General features: G+C 37.4%; 1 long non-coding RNA gene across 1 annotated transcript; it reads left to right on the top strand.

Moving 5' to 3' along the window:
* The first annotated feature begins 12049 nt into the window (after positions 1-12049).
* LOC122310761 lies at positions 12050-15409 on the top strand. The gene is made up of 3 exons (XR_006242672.1): positions 12050-13681; positions 13872-13926; positions 14036-15409. It is a non-coding gene; the product is annotated as an uncharacterized LOC122310761 (long non-coding RNA).
* The last annotated feature ends 1641 nt before the right edge of the window (positions 15410-17050 follow it).

Genomic DNA, 17050 nt, shown 5'->3' with positions numbered 1-17050 from the left:
AAAGTTTGAACTATTAAATAATGTAATTAAAAGTAACCAAAACTAGAATTAGAACTAAACTTTAAACTTTATTTGTTTGTGTTAACAGAAAACTATAATTCCCATATCAAAGCCTTTAAAATCTTGTGTTGACCAACTATCTTCCTTCCAAATATCAAGACTTATACATTTGCACTACCAAAAATATGACGTGGGAAGAGGAAAAAAATGAATACTGCAATTTTTATTTTACATAATTATGAAATAGATCCTGAACTTTTATATTTTACGAAAGTCTTCTCTTTGTTTTGTTTTTCAAAATGATATGAATATTGTAAAATTAAGAGAATAGAAATATTGTAATATAGACTTAGCTCTTCGTGAACTCAATATCATTCACTTTAAATTTCTTGTATGTTGTACAAATAATCCTCAATACACCATTTTATAGGCATAGGAGGTTAAGGAATATGAAATGTTGATACATTAATTAAAAAGATATATTCATAAATTTAGAAGTTCCAAGATTTGAATGCAAGTAGGGATAGAACCAATATATAGATAGGAAACAAGTACATGATAAAAAAATTACAAAATAGTTTATTTACAACTCTATATTAAGTGGTGGGTAATATTGAAAAATTACTCTATATTAAGTGGTGGGTAATATTGAAAAATTAAATTTCAATTTTAATGGAATGGTATATGGCATTGATTGATTGTAAAATAATTACACTACAAGAAAAATGGGTTAATTGGTTGCGAATAGTCTTTTCGTTGCAATAAATTCATCACAAAAACTCGTTTTTCTTATAGTGTTATAAGTATATTATTATCCAAAAATATACATTTTAAATTTCTTTAATTTTTGTGTTGATTTTAAAAGAATCAATATTGTATTATAGAGTCGTAAAATAATTATGCCCACACCGATTCTCTATTTTTATTGCGTGCTAAAGTTTAGAAAACCAAATTGCAGCTCGGCCAGGCATCATATTTATAATGAGGATGAATGATATTACAAAAGTCATCCATCGACTAATTGACTAGTTTTGAATTGAAAGCCCATAGCACGCAGAGTACACAAAGTAAAATCGGACCCAATGGAGAAAGGAGCCCATCAAAAAAGAAAAACGCACCACCATAAAACCTTTTTTTTTTCTTTTGCTATTTTTGGAATTGAAAAATTCTAATCATTCTCACACCATGTGCATTACACATAATTTTTTTTTTAATTTTTTCTCTTATGATGACTAAAAAAAATTAAAAATAATAAAAATAATTGTAGTGTGTGAATATGATAAATAGCAAAATTCAAATTAGAAATAAATAAGATATACTAGCCAAACGCAAAAGAAAATGGAAAGAGAGAACAAAATGGTGAGCTCTGTTTCTGGGTTCTTGTAATACCCAAGGAGATGATTACGAGGAGGGTGTTGCGGTTAACAAACCAACACAAAAGAATTTTCTTCATTTCTTTTTAGGAGATCATTTCTCAGGATCTCTTTTACTCGTTGTTGGTTATTGTTTTTTTGGAGCACATAGGTCAAATTTCGTTGTCCTATGATGTGACAGGTTGAAAGAAAATTCATTTAGTAATAGCTAAATTCATTTAATTTTTTCAATGAAAATCTCTATTAAATTATTCATTTAATATTGTCAAATGAACATAAAATTTGTAGTAGGTTTGTTCTCATAGTCTTCGTGATCTTCGTTTGTGATTATGTCACCTAATTTTAGTTGCCTGTTTTTAGCATGGAAACGAATAAACCAATACTTAGTTCATCATGCGCCACTTCTATTAAACGTGCTCTATTTTACAAGTTATTATTAGATAGTTTTAAAATATGGACACGTGGTACTCTGAATGTATCTTAAAATATGCATGTCATAAGAAATTAATGTTTGTACAAGCAGTTTTAATGTTATGGAACGTCATAATAAGTTGGGAGTATCACCTAACCATATTATGTGGCTACTTAATAATTTTCCTTGTTCAAGATCAAATGATCATATCGTGATTTCTTTTCATGTGTTTGAGAATAAACTATAACAAATTGATTAAAAAAAAAAGGAAATAATAATTTGAATTTGCTATAAAACTTGTTACCATACAATATATACACACATAAATATGCCTATGCCAGTGAGTGTTCTACAACATGGCAATCGATCAATCAGTGAGGTTGGTACCATGCCTGTTAAAATATATAATATGTTCGGTCTTTTAAATGGATGACGTTTGTTTTCTTTCTTTGCTGTTGACATTAACAATCTTCTTGGAAATTTTGTGAAATCGAGTTTATTTTCTACTTAAAAAAATTTTAAAATTGAAAACAGGTAAATAAGTTCTTAACTATAAGTATGTATTGTTTTGTAAAGAATGATTTCCTCTCTGATTCTTACAGGGAGTCCGCATTTATTTATAAATGATCACACACTAGTAATATTAATTGACTCCATCTCTAACTCTACATGTTTACCAAGATTATATAGGGTTAGTTTGAAGGCTTATCACCTTGCTTGTTTCCTTCAATCTTAGCCTGATCACTTGGATGCAGGTTGTTAATTTGAGTTGTGAGTTATCTTCATCATGATCTGATCTATCGAGGAGATAAAAAAGAGTAAGATAATAAAGGTCCTGTCATAAAGCACAAATCACTCTAGAATCAATCCCAAGTTGAGTGACAGCTACATTGTATATGTGAGTGTTCCCTTCTTCAAATTATTATTCTTTGCTCAATATCATATACATATATAAATTTATTTAAAAATTAAGCTTGGCATATATATATATATATATCAAATTTAGGTTTAATCCAACAAAAATTAATCAAGTACATTTAAATAATTGAAAGAATTAACATTAGTACTAATTGGTCACCGTTCAATAACTTTAGTAATCTTGTTAGGGAAGTGTTATGTGACTAAGCCCATCAATTTTCTTCAATAAAGAGTAGTGAAGTCCATGTTTTGTGGGGTGGGCTTAGAGAGAGAGAAAGAGAGAACCATCAAGCTTTGAGGTTTTTCCACTCTTTTGGGGGCCGGCTTAGTCTCTTACACCATGAGTCATACTTATATGGGTTTAGGCTAGTGATGAGCCATTATCAATTACTAGAGTACGGCCATGGTCATAACTAATTTCTCCGACTTGTCCAAAATAAAACCTAAAAAAAAAAAAAAATCTTTGCACAAAAATATTTTAGAAAAGGAAATGACAAGATTTTAGTTGTTCAACTTTTACTGAATGAGTGCAAAGAGCTCTCTAATCTTATAGAAATTGATAGTTATAAAAATGATTTATTTGCTCATCATAAAATATAATTAAGATGGCCGAAAAGAATGAAATTATTTGCTCATCATGAAATATTCATCAGTCGTAGTGGCCGAGAAGGATTTCGAGAGTTAATAGGGCATGTAGCTATCACAAAAATGACTTATTCTTTTTCTTTTTTTGATAATTATGCAGAGGAGATTGTATAAAGTAAAACTTTGTTTTTCCTTTTTCTTTTTGTTTTTTTATTGTTTTGAAAGTTTCAAAATCTTGGGAGCAGTTTTCTTATAAGGTTATGGAGGACTTTAAAGTGTTATCCTCACGGTTTTCTTTTGGGGAATCCAAACAAGATAAGACCTAGGAACCAATGCAAGGGCCTCTTGACCTTTCAGGAGTGCTTTACAATGATTAATTTATGCAAAATTCAAGAAGCAAGTAAAGATCATGATTAAGTTAAAAAATTGAATAATAAAACTGTAGCTTGTCAAATCTGTTACTAAAGTATGAGCAAACAAAGTTTCTAAGTAAAAGATAATGTGAATAAGGAAATCAATAACAGAAAATGGAACACAAATTTCTTACATAATAATATGAAGCATTTTTAGCTATTCGATATTACAAAATTTCCTTCTTGGTTAGGGCTACTAGCTTCCCCATGTAAAACCAACAATCAACATATATATCAATTACTTTGGATCGACGATTAAGTATATTGACTTGATTGAATTGATGGAAAAGTTTGATTTGAATTGTCTTCAATATCTTCTGGTTCTCTCTCCAGTGACGATAGAAAAGGCTTGGGAGGTTTTTGTAAACTTTTAATACCTCCTTCAAGCATTTCTACAACTTTATACATTGAAGGACGATCACTAGGTTTCATCTTTATACGAAATGCTTCCAATATTTTTGTAGTACAACTCAAGGGCCATGTCTCCTAGCGTCCCCCTTACAGCAATTAAAGAAATAGTATTGTCATCCATGTGATACAATTCTGCTAGACCAAAGTCAAAAACCTTAGGAGTAAAGTCTTCGTCAAGAAGAATATTGTGAGGCTTGATATCAAAATGCAAAATCTGCATTTGACATCCTCGATGCAAATACTCAATACCATGAGCTACTCCCAAAGCAATATCATTCATTTTCTCGTAGCTTAGAAGAATAATTCATTCTTGTGAAAAAATGTATTTATTGAGAGATCCATTGGACATGAACTCATAAATAAGAGCACATTTTGATCCCTCAACATAAAAGCCAATTAGTTGCACTACATTAATATGATGAATCCTTCCAATTGTTGCAACTTTATTGATAAATTCTTGTCTGTTAGCTTTGGACTTACCTAACATCTTTATGGCTACAAGTAGGCCACTTCAAAGTGTTCCCTTAAAGACAGTGGCATAATCGCCTTCACCTAGTTTATCCTTAAAATTTTTAGTCATTTCCTAATTTCTAAGTACGAATACCTTATTGGAATGAGATTATTGTTATTTTGTAAAAATTCTTCAATAATGTCAAACGCCGATAAATGTCTCCTGCGCCATTTATATATTAAGAATGCAAGCACAAATGGAGTCCTCATTATAATTTTTGCTTCATGGTATAGTCCTATGAAAAAGCATCATCAAATTAAATAGATTGTCAGGAAACATATCTAATAATTGTTAAAAGTTCTAGTACTTAAGCAAAGTAGTTGTTATTTTTCCTAGTAAATTTCATCAAAACAAAAGGTACGTATGATGAATTTCACAGCCTCCTAGATATTCAATACCACAAGCTACTACTCCTAGAATGATATCATCATGCATCTTCTCTTGGTTTAGAAGGATCAATGCCTCCGTCATGTGAATAAAAATGTATTTATTGAGAAGTAGTTCATATATAAGAGTACGCTTTGATGCTTAAACGCAAAAATCAATAACATGCATTGCACTAACATGTTGAATCCTTCGATCCAAATTTCCATTGGTTAAAAAGAATATGTTGTACGTTGTGCTACTTTCAAAATTCTACTAATTAAGTAAGCTAGGTAACTATTATTTTTGTAAAATTTCATTAATATTCTTGTGTGTATATCTTCTAAAAGGGGAACTAATAGAAAACGAAGAAGATGAAAGGCAGAGATCATATATAGCTTCTTACCAAGGTCGATAATAATGATCATTAGTGGTATTAGGATGTTAATTACCAAGGTCGATAACCAAGAAAGTGACTTAACTTGATCATGAATGAATTACTAAGAAAATGTTAAAATCAACCCAAGTGTAAGTGTGAGTGTGAAATGAGTTTGGGTTTGCAGCCACCAACTCATGCTCACCCACCACCACCCACCACCACCTACCATAGTTAGGCCACCCACCCTCTCCCAAGTCAGAAGAAGCTGCAACAGGTGGGCTGCTCTTCTCCTATAAATAGAAGAGAGCTCTGAAGATAAAATGGAGTGGGTAAAAGAGAGGAAGAGGAACGTGAGAGAGAGAGAAATAGAATTTTGTAGAGTGTTTTGTAAATCTCGTACAAATTCTATAAAAGAGGCTCCAGTGGACGTAAGCAATTTGCTGAACCACTTTAAAATTGTTTTGTGTGATTTTCGGACAGACCAGAGGCACAACAATTGGTATCAGAGCTCTGGTTCGAGCTGTCCGAAAATTCAAGTTGCTCAAAATCAATTTTTGACAACTCCAGGGTGTTCCTCGCGTTGAGACGAATCCGTTGCCGCAAACGGAATCGAAAACGGAGGTCGGAGTAGCTCACACGCGCCCCTAGAAGGTCCGCGCGTGCACTGCTGTCACCCACGCGCCCCCACGCGCGTCGGAGGAAGAAGACGACTGAACCACACGCGTCCACGCGCCCTCACGCGCTCCAGAGGTTGAAGACGCTTGGCAGACACGCGCCTCACGCGCTCCCACGCGCCCTACAAAGGTCAGCGCGTGACATACACGCGCCTCACGCGCTCCCCACGCGCAGACAGTACTGTAGCGCGTGTAATACACGCGCCTACTCACCGCCCACGCGCACTGTTCAGCGCGTGCATCCCACGCTCCAGACAGATCACAACCGTCCGTTTTTCAGATCCAATTTCGGCTTGATCTAAGCCATTCGGAGTCCGATTTCAACAATCAAATAGTGCTTTCTTACTATTTGGATCGTTCCGGACTCATCCGTACGGTTAGAATTTTGAAATTTTGAGTCTAAATTTTTTAAAATTCAAATGGAAGGATCTGGAAGAGACAGGAGCTCTGAACATTCCAGTAGCTCGGGACGTCGGTCCACTGTGTCAAATGCCAAGTTTGAAGTTGAAAAGTTCGATGGAACAAGCAACTTCGGCATGTGGCAATGTGAAGTCATGGACGTGTTGATCCAACAAGAGTTGGATATTGCGTTGGGAGGAAAGCCAGATGATATGACTGATCAGGGTTGGAAGAAGCTTAGTACTCAAGCTTGTAGTACAATCCGATTATGCCTTACCAAAGAACAAAAGTATTTTGTCATGAGAGAGACAGATGCTAGGGTACTTTGGCAGAAATTGGAGGATAAATTCATGAAGAAGAGCATTGAGAGCCGTTTGCACTTGAAGAAGAAGCTCTTCAGATTCCAATTTCGTGAAGGTATTTCAATGTCTGAACATCTGAATAATTATAATCAAATTCTTGCTGATTTGTTAAACTTGGATGTTAAAATCGAAGATGAAGATAAGGCTTTACTACTGTTGAATTCCTTGCCTGATACATATGAGCATTTAATTACTACTCTATTGTATGGGAAGGAAAAGATTAGTTTTGAAGATGTATCTAGCTCTTTAATTAGCAATGAGTACCGGAGAAAAGATAAACAGGTACATCAAGATACATCAAGTGAAGCGCTAACAGCAAGGGGGAGACCACAGTCAAGGTATCCCGGAAGGAGGAAAGGTTTTCATTCGAAAACCCGAGCCACATCGCGTGGTTCATCAGTCGGCAGAAAACTCGCCAGAGATGAGTGTTCCTTTTGTCACAACAAAGGACACTGGAAGAAGGATTGTCCCAACCGGAAGGGACAACAGCAGAATCAACCCAACACAGCCAATGTCGTGGACAGAGATGACGAGTCAGATTTTGCCTTGGCAAGTTCATCATCCATTTGTCGTTCCGATGAATGGATTATGGATTCCGGATGTACCTATCATATGTGTCCCAATCGGGACTGGTTTACTGATTTCACAAAGATTGATGGTGGAGCAGTACTTATGGGCAATGATAGTGCCTGTAAGACTCAAGGAGTAGGTAGCATTCGGTTAAAGCTGCACGATGGCAGCGTCAAGACTCTGACAGAAGTTCGGTACGTTCCGGACTTGTGGAAGAATCTCATCTCACTAGGATCTCTGGATTCAAAGGGATTCAGAATCGCCATTGAAGATGGAACTCTCAAAGTACTAATGGGAGTTCGGGTGGCAATGAAGGGTTTGAGGCGAGGAAACTTGTACTTCTTGCAAGGAAGTACTGTTGATGGAAGAGCTTCCACAGGCTGTGAGAAGCTAGATGAGACTGATGCCGACACCACCAGTCTTTGGCATATGCGTATGGGACACGCAGGAGAAAAAGCTTTGCAAACACTGGTGAAGCAAGGCTTACTCAAAGGTGCCAAGACATGTAAACTGTCTTTCTGTGAGCACTGTGTATTGGGGAAGCAGAGGCGGATCAAGTTTGGAACCGCAGTACACAATACACAGGGAATTCTTGACTATGTGCATTCCGATGTTTGGGGACCTACCCAAAATGCATCTTTGGGAGGTAAACATTGGTTTGTAACTTTTGTTGATGATTATTCTCGTCGTGTGTGGGTGTATACGATGAAGAACAAAGATGAAGTGCTGAAAATCTTCCTTGATTGGAAGAAAATGGTTGAGACTCAGACCGGCAGGAAGATCAAGCGGCTCAGATCTGATAATGGAGGTGAGTACACTTCAGACCCCTTCATGGAAGTATGCCGGAGAGAGGGAATTGTCAGACATTTCACGGTACGAGGTACACCGCAGCAGAACGGTGTGGCAGAACGAATGAATCATACTTTATTAGAGAAAGTGCGATGTATGTTGCTGAATGCTGGATTCAGTAAACAATTTTGGGCTGAAGCTGTGACCTATGCCTGTCACCTCATTAACCGACTACCAGCAGCTGCCAATAATGGGAAGACGCCCATTGAAATGTGGAGAGGTAAACATGCTACTGATTATGACTTTTTACACATTTTCGGATGTCCTGCTTACTATCATGCTAAAGAAAGTAAGCTTGATCCTAGAGCCAAGAAAGCAAAATTCTTGGGCTTTAGTATCGGTGTAAAAGGGTATAGACTCTGGTGTGTAGAGTCCAAAAAGGTAATCATCAGTAGAGATGTTACATTCAACGAATCTGAGATGCTTAAGTCACATAAGCATAAAGATTCCAGTGAAAGCAGCAGTGATGGCGAAACATTAGATGATTCGCAGAGTGTGGAGTTTATTACTTCAAAGAAGTTGGGAAAGCATGGACAAGATGAGGTTGATAATCCAGTCATAGTACCTCCAAGTCAACCTGAGTCAATAGCAACCAACAGACCGAGACGAGAGAAACGTGTACCGATACGTTATTCAGACTATGTGACATATGCATTACCAGCTGAAGGGGGTGAGATCCCAACCACTTACAGAGAAGCCGTACAGTCCAGTGAACAAGTTGAATGGACAAAGGCGATGAATGAAGAGATGCAGTCTCTTCACCAGAACCAGACTTGGGAGCTTGTGCCGCTTCCAAAAGGAAAGAAGACAATTGGCTGTAAGTGGATCTTCAATCAGAAAGATGATCAAGCTGCTAAAAATGGAGTGAGATACAAAGCTAGGTTGGTAGCCAAGGGCTACGCTCAGACAGAGGGAATTGACTACAGTGAAGTATTCTCTCCTGTTGTGAAACATTCATCCATTCGGATATTGTTAGCTTTGGTTGCACAATATGATCTTGAGTTAGCACAGCTTGATGTAAAGACAGCTTTCTTACATGGTGATCTGGAAGAGGAGATTTATCTGTCTCAACCAGAAGGATTCAAAGAAGCTGGCAAAGAGAATTGGGTATGCAGTCTGAAGAAATCTCTCTATGGCTTGAAGCAGTCACCTCGACAATGGTACAAGCGTTTCGACCGCTTTATGTTGGATCTGAAATACACTCGTTGCCAATACGATCATTGTGTATATTTCAGAAAACTTGCAAATGGATCTTTCATTTATTTGCTTTTATATGTAGATGATATGTTAATTGCATGTAAAAGCAAGGGGGAGATAGATCGCTTAAAAACTCAGTTAAGTAATGAGTTTGAAATGAAAGATCTAGGAGAAGCACGAAGAATATTGGGAATGGAGATCAGCAGAGATAGGGTGAAAGGTATAGTTCACCTTACTCAGAAACAGTATCTGAAGAGAATACTGCAACGATTCAACATCGACTCGAAGACGAAGCCGGTGAGTACTCCTATGGCCCCATATTTCAAGCTCAGTGCATTGCAGTCTCCTAAAACCGATGAAGAGCGAGACTACATGAAGAATGTACCATATGCAAGTGTTGTTGGAAGCTTAATGTATGCCATGGTGTGTACACGACCTGATATCTCCCAGGCCGTTAGCTTGGTTAGTCGCTATATGCATAATCCTGGAAAGGTTCATTGGCATGCGGCTAAGTGGATTCTACGGTATATTGCGGGGACCGTAGATGTTGGTTTGAGGTTTGAGAAGAGTGAAGATAGTCTAGTAACTGGATATGTTGACTCAGACTATGCAGGTGATCTTGACAAACGTCGATCGACAACTGGTTATGTGTTCACTATGGCTGGAGGACCAGTTAGTTGGCGATCAACTTTGCAGTCAACAATTGCACTATCATCAACTGAGGCTGAATACATGGCTGTAACAGAAGCCGTGAAAGAAGCTATTTGGTTACAGGGATTGGTAACAGATTTGGGCTTTGAGCAGCAAGAGGTTACCGTTTACTGTGACAGTCAGAGTGCAATTCATTTGGCCAAGAATCAAGTATATCACTCTCGAACAAAACATATAGATGTCAGATTTCACTTTGTACGTGAAATATTGGAAGAAGATGACATCAAACTTCAGAAGATTGGCACTGAAGATAATCCAGCAGATATGTTGACGAAGGTCGTCACAGGGATCAAGTTCCAACACTGTTTGGACTTGATCAGTATTGAACACTGCTGAGCACCCTCGGGTGCATTGGAGCGTATTCGATAGCAGAAGTCTCTCATGTCAAAGAATTTGGTGCATTCATTTGAAGAATGAATCAGTTTGTAAGCATCCTGGTATGGCACACTTGGGTGGAGGGGGTGATTGTTAAAATCAACCCAAGTGTAAGTGTGAGTGTGAAATGAGTTTGGGTTTGCAGCCACCAACTCATGCTCACCCACCACCACCCACCACCACCTACCATAGTTAGGCCACCCACCCTCTCCCAAGTCAGAAGAAGCTGCAACAGGTGGGCTGCTCTTCTCCTATAAATAGAAGAGAGCTCTGAAGATAAAATGGAGTGGGTAAAAGAGAGGAAGAGGAACGTGAGAGAGAGAGAAATAGAATTTTGTAGAGTGTTTTGTAAATCTCGTACAAATTCTATAAAAGAGGCTCCAGTGGACGTAAGCAATTTGCTGAACCACTTTAAAATTGTTTTGTGTGATTTTCGGACAGACCAGAGGCACAACAGAAAATAGAATAAACAAGTTTCCAACCATATAAACCAGATTGAAATATCAAGTTTGCGATCGAAGACTACTGTGTAAATAATTCTAACACTTATATCATAGAAACCTCACCTTTATCATACAACCCATTTAAATCATATTTGATACGTTTGTTGACCCAACGTCCTGCTTTGCAGAAGAAAATTTGAATAACATCATCAGCATTTGAAAAGTCACAATAATTAAAACTCACCATTTTATCAAAACCAAAATATTATATCTTTCAAGTAACTGTCCTTAAAGTTTCATCTTGTCTAAGTGCAGAAACTACTGATTAATAATTTGATGCATCGATCACAGACCAATATTGAATGATCAGGTAAAGAATTCAGTTGATTTTTGTCTGTCACTGCATGCCGTATATATGGTGTTGCTCTTGCTCCTTCGTAAATTTTATAGAGTGGGGATTGGGGAGCCCCTTATGCTAATTAAGAGGCATCAGAAAATAGAAAAATTTCTCTCTTAACTGTACGTGTCTGATCTTTTGATCAGTGAAGCATGGTTTCTAGCGGTAACTGGTTTGAACTATTAACAGAGAAAATAAAAACAGAGTTAGATGATCATAGTCTGTCTGCCTTACTTTACCTTCAATAGCTACAATAGTAAAAATAAAATAAAATAAAAAGAAGTATATACATAAATTAAAATCCATGAAAAATAAAAGAAAATTAAGGTACTTTAAATAATTTCATATATGGCCAATAATTAGCGTAACAAACAATCTACCTTCGAAACAAAGCCTAACTCTTGTGTCTGTTAAGACAAATATAAATGATTAAATGTAACTCTTGCTATTAATTTTAGCTTTTGGAACATATGATGGTTTCGCATAGTATTAAAGTAGAAATTATCTTAATCTTGAATCTTAACTCTACACTTCATCCATTTAATTAAATATTTTACATAGAATGTCCTATTTAATACAACTCATTCCAGCAACTTTTGGAGAAAGAAATTAACCTTACCGCTGTATAAATGATCCAGTATGCACGCAAAGCTGGTTCTCCAAAGAAAAGAATAAAAGTTAGCGGTTGGAATTCATCATTATAGAAAAGGAAGACTTCAATATATTTTGTTGTCTTGAATTACACTTGAGTACATAGTTCTATTTGGCATATATGCTCTACTTGGCACAAGTCTTCCACATCCCCTGCTTTCGTCCGGTTATATCACATATCTAAACCTGGCCTCAGGCTGGGATGAAGATGAGTTGGAAGCATACGCTCTATTGCCAAAGCAACTAGATTTGTTCAGATACCAAGGGGAATTCACTCGCCTTTCACAGTTCATCAACAAAACCAAGGTTTCTGCGATTCCATAGGACTCATGATAATATGGAATATTGTCCGAAATACCAAAATAAGGAGGGATGGAGGACAAATTATCCTTCTGAATATCTGAGTCTACAACTCGGATTGTTCTGGAAGTGTAATTGATTTCCTGTACGTAGTGTTCTACGGACAATAAGTATAACGCAGTTTGGTTGTCCTGAAAAGACAGGGTATACCTTGGGTTGCCGCAGTTTGGAGGATCGTTTTAAAATCGAAATGGAGAGCTTATGTTGGGGATACTACCGCAGGAAGAAGGAACACAGTCCGGATTTGTATCCTGAGCACTGCAAGTTTGATGAAGAAGTAGCACAACTAGAACGATAAGGGCCATGAGTCCTGCAGAAAGGGACACACCTTTCTTCACTGTGGGAGAGAGAGAGTGAGAGTATAGGGCATAGCTTCCACAGCTGTGAACAAACAATATTATAGAAGTGTACACATGCGTCACATGATTCCAATAATTATGCAGCTGCGTCACTAAATTATTAGTTTTATATTGAAATTAATTGGACTACATTTATTTATATTTTTTCCGATCATTGCGTCAATAAATTTGAGTATACAGCAAAGATAGTGTGATTGTTTGCCTTTTAGTCACGGCAGGCTGATAAAACAGATCGGACAATTAAGTATTTGCTCGATCGTAATAAGAATGGCAAAGTCATATTTCTTCTTGTTTGTGGTTTTCATCTTACACCACGTCCGATGCGAACATGATGATTGTGCTGATTCATTTCGGTGTGGCGGCCACGGCCCGCCATCCGATTTCCTTTCCGACTCAAAGACTGCCACCCGGACCGCTGTGGTTTTCTTGGGTTTCATTTGTCCTGCTCCGATACACACGATTAAGTGCTCCAGCTGCCAATTTCAGTCAAGCTTTTTATCAAAAAGATTGACTACAGATCTCAGGAATTTCACGTATATCATCCTGATCGTTGCTTTTCCAAGAGGAATCCGGCGACTCAATATATCTTCCTCTCCTTTCCAATTCACAGGAGTCGATCAATACTTTTATGACTTAGCCTTTTTCAACTGTTCCCATAGTACTAAAGGAGAAAAACACAGTGATTGGCGTGCGGTTTCTTGTCATAATGACCCTACCTATAGCCACCAAGTTTATGCCTTGAGAACTGATAAAGACATCAGCTTGTTGCCCACACTACCTTGTAGAAAGATGTATAGTGTTAGATCAATTCCAAGTCCTATTGTATATAATCCTGATGAAATCCTTTATTTGAACTGGTCTAGACCATCTTGCAGAAACTGTGAACTGAAGGCAGGAATTGTAGGTCGATGAATATTAATAGCAGCAGTACCGAGTCAGAAATTCAGTGCTTCCCCAAACACAACAAAGGTATCATCTTCTATACAATTACCAACTCTTTACTCAATTTTTTAACAATTTTGCAGGCTTAGCTTATAATAGATGATCTTCTGCCAAGGGGAATCTTCTGCAATATTCACGAAATCATTAAAAAAAATAAAATAAAATAAAAACTTTTAATCACGGAATGATGCTTTTGCTCTCCTGTTTACTTCATCAGAATAGAACGAGAATGTGATGATTATATATGTCAACAAAAGTAGTGATCACCATTGGTAAGTTAGTTATCCCTTGGCTTTTTATATTAGAAAGTTTCAGACGTACGTACTAATTATTCGGGGAGACTTGAGCTCTTGACTTGGTGAATGTTTGATATATATGCAGGTGCCATTTTAGGTCCAACTCTTTTACTACTGCTGGCCTTCGCACTTTATCGTGTCTATAGTAAAGACAAAGCAGAAAAAGAATATCGGAAGAAGATTGAAAATTTCTTGGACGATTACAGAAGCTACAAGCCCACGAGATACTTGTACGCTGATCTTAAAAGAATTACAAATCAGTTTACTGAGAAATTGGGCGAAGGAGCCTATGGAACAGTGTTCAGAGGAAAACTTTCTATTGAAATCCACGTTGCCGTGAAGATCTTGAACAGTTCTAGGGGAAATGGAGAAGAATTCATAAATGAAGTTGGAATAATGGGTAGAATCCATCATGTCAATGTGGTTCGCTTGGTTGGATTTTGTGCTGATGGATTGGGGAGCCCTTTATGCTAATTAAGAGGCATCAGAAAATAGAAAAATTTCTCTCTTAAAGTAGCATTCATCGTTTACTTGATAAGAAATCGGATCCTGCAGTGTTTACTCAAACCCGTATGGCTTTTTCAGCAAAAGCGACGTTGTTCGCTGAACTCGAAGATGCCGCACTTTCCACAATCTGTAGGGGTCATCCAAGAAAGCTCAAAACCGTATAGCAATAGGTTGTGTAAGTCTCTGTGCAGGAAATTCTACGTGGGTCTTCTGGTACCAGATTGCGGACTGACCACGATGTCTGGAATATATGCTCTACTTGGCACAAGTCCTCCACATCCCCTGCGTTCATCTGGCTATATATCACATATCTAAACCCGGCCTCAGGCTGGGATGAAGATGAGTTGGAAGCATACGCTCTATTGCCAAAGCAAGTAGATGTGTTCAGATACCCTGGGGAATTCACTCGCTTTTCACAGTTCAACAAAACCATGGTTTCTCTGATTCCCCACTTCCGCTAATATGGAGTATAATTCCATAAATATTCAGAAGGGATGTAGGAGTTGTTATCCTTCTGAATACCTCTGTCTACAACTCGGATTGTTTGGGAAGTGTAATTGATTTCCTGTACGTAGTGTTCTACGGACAATAAATATAACACAGTTTGGTTGTCCTGACATGACAGGATATATCTTAGGTTGCCGCAGTTGGAGGATCGTGTTCCAATCGAAATGGAGAGCTAATGTTGGGAATACTGCCGCAGGAAGAAGGAACACAGTGGCGATTTGTATCCTTGGCACTGCAAGTTTGATGAAGAACTAGCGCACAACTAGAACGATAAGGGCCACAAGTCCTGCAGAAAGGGACACACCTCTCTTCATTCCAATTACTGGGAGAGAGAGAGAGAGAGAGAGAGAGAGAGAGAGAGAGATTTTAGCGCATAGGTTCCACAGCTGTGAAGAAACAATATTTAAGTAGTGAGAAATGATCTTTACAAGTTCTAAATATACAATTTCATGCATAACTTTGTAAAAATTGAAAAAAAAAAGAAAAAAAAACAGTTTTTTAATAGAATTCAATTTTTTACAAAAGGATCAAACTTTGTACTTAGTATTACTAGTAAGTAGTACTCTACACCTGTGTCACAGGATGCTACTAATTATTAGTTAAAATTAGTTGGGTGCAAGCACCTGCGGCACATGTTGCTAATTAGTCGTCTCATCACATTTCTTTCTATTTTATACGATTATTGCGTCAATAAATTGGTCGTGTCACCAAGATAGTTTGATTGTTTTCCTTTCGAGAGAGGTCGGAGAACCAGATCAGACAATTTAGCATTTGCCCGATCGTAAAAGAATGGCAAAGTCATATTTCTTTTTGTTTATGCTTTTCATCTTACACCACGGGCAAAGCCAACATGATGAGTGTGCCGATTCATGGCGGTGTGGTAGCCACGGCCAGCCATTCGATTTCCTTTCTGACTCAAGGACCGCCACCTGGACCACTGTGGCTTTCCTGGGTTTCATTTGTCCTGCTCCAATACCCACAATACAGTGCTCGAGCTGCCAATTTCAGTCAAGCTTTTTGTCAAAAAGATTGACTACAAATCTCAGGCAATTCAGGTATATCATCCTGATCATTGCTTTCCTAGAGGGATCCGGTGACTCAATTTATCTTCCTCACCTTTCCAATTCACAGATCAGTACCATTATGACTTTGACTTTTTCAATTGTTCACATTCTAAAGGAGAAGAACACAATTATTATCCTACGATTTCTTGTCTTAATGACCCTAGATATAGCCACCAATTTTATGCCTTGAATAATTATTCAGAAATCAATGAGTTGGCCACAATACCTTGTAGAAAGATGTATGGTGTTAGATCAATTCCAGCTCAGATTGTATATAATGGTGACGATATCCTTTAATTAAACTGGTCCAGACCAGCCTGCAGAAAATGTAGATCAATAAATATTAATACCGAGTCAGAAATTCCGTGCTTCCCCAAACACGACGTACTGGTATCATCTTCTATACAATTACCAACTCTTTACTCAAATTCTTAACAATTTTGCAGGCTTAACATATAATAGATGATCTTCTGCTAATCTCATGTTTACTTCATCAGAATAGAACGAGAATATGATGATTATATATGTCAAATTTCTGATTTTGGCCTTGCAAAGTTGTGTTCCAGGGATCAAAGTGCAGTATCTATGACCACAGGCAGGGGGACCATGGGTTACATTGTGCCTAAAGTGTTCTCTTGAAACTTTGGGACTCTGTCTTATAAAGCATATGTCTATTGTTTTGGAATGTTGTTGCTTGAAATTGTTGGAGGAAGGATAAGTGTTGACATGACGTCGGAAAATGCTAGCCAAGTTTACTTTCTAGAATGGATCTACAATCTCTTAGGAGAAAAGGAAGAGTTGCAAGTTTTTATCAAGGATGATGGAGATATGAAAATTGCCAAAAAACTTGCAATTGTGGAACTTCAGTGCATCCAATGGTACCCAATGGACCGTCCTTCTATGAAACTTGTTGTTCAAACGTTGGAAGGAGAAGGAGATAAATTAATTATGCCTCCTAATCCTTTTGCCTCCCCAGGCGCTATGAGAATCCATGCAAGGAAGACTATAACGCATTTAGGTCA

This window comes from Carya illinoinensis, chromosome 5 (genome assembly GCF_018687715.1).
Source record: "Carya illinoinensis cultivar Pawnee chromosome 5, C.illinoinensisPawnee_v1, whole genome shotgun sequence".
Lineage (NCBI taxonomy): Eukaryota > Viridiplantae > Streptophyta > Magnoliopsida > Fagales > Juglandaceae > Carya > Carya illinoinensis.
The sequence above is the reverse complement of the archived record's forward strand: the minus strand, read 5'-3'. Positions and strand labels throughout refer to the sequence as shown.